Here is a 243-nt window from a genome sequence, read left to right on the forward strand (position 1 = left end):
CAGAACAAAGTAAACATTCAGATAATTGATGAGTTAATTTTTTTAACTTTTTTCCCATAATATTAAGGGGGTACAAATATTTGTTGTTACATAGATACCTTGTATAATGCTTAAGTCAGGGCTTTTAGTGTGTCCGTCATCAGAATACTGTTCATTGTACCCAATAGGTAAGATAAAATACCACACCTCACCTTCCACCCCTCTTCTTGGTTTCCAATGTCCTTTATATCTCTTTGTGCCTGT

The sequence above is a fragment of the Propithecus coquereli genome, unplaced genomic scaffold, assembly GCF_000956105.1.
Source record: "Propithecus coquereli isolate 6110/MARCELLA unplaced genomic scaffold, Pcoq_1.0 Scaffold804, whole genome shotgun sequence".
NCBI lineage: Eukaryota > Metazoa > Chordata > Mammalia > Primates > Indriidae > Propithecus > Propithecus coquereli.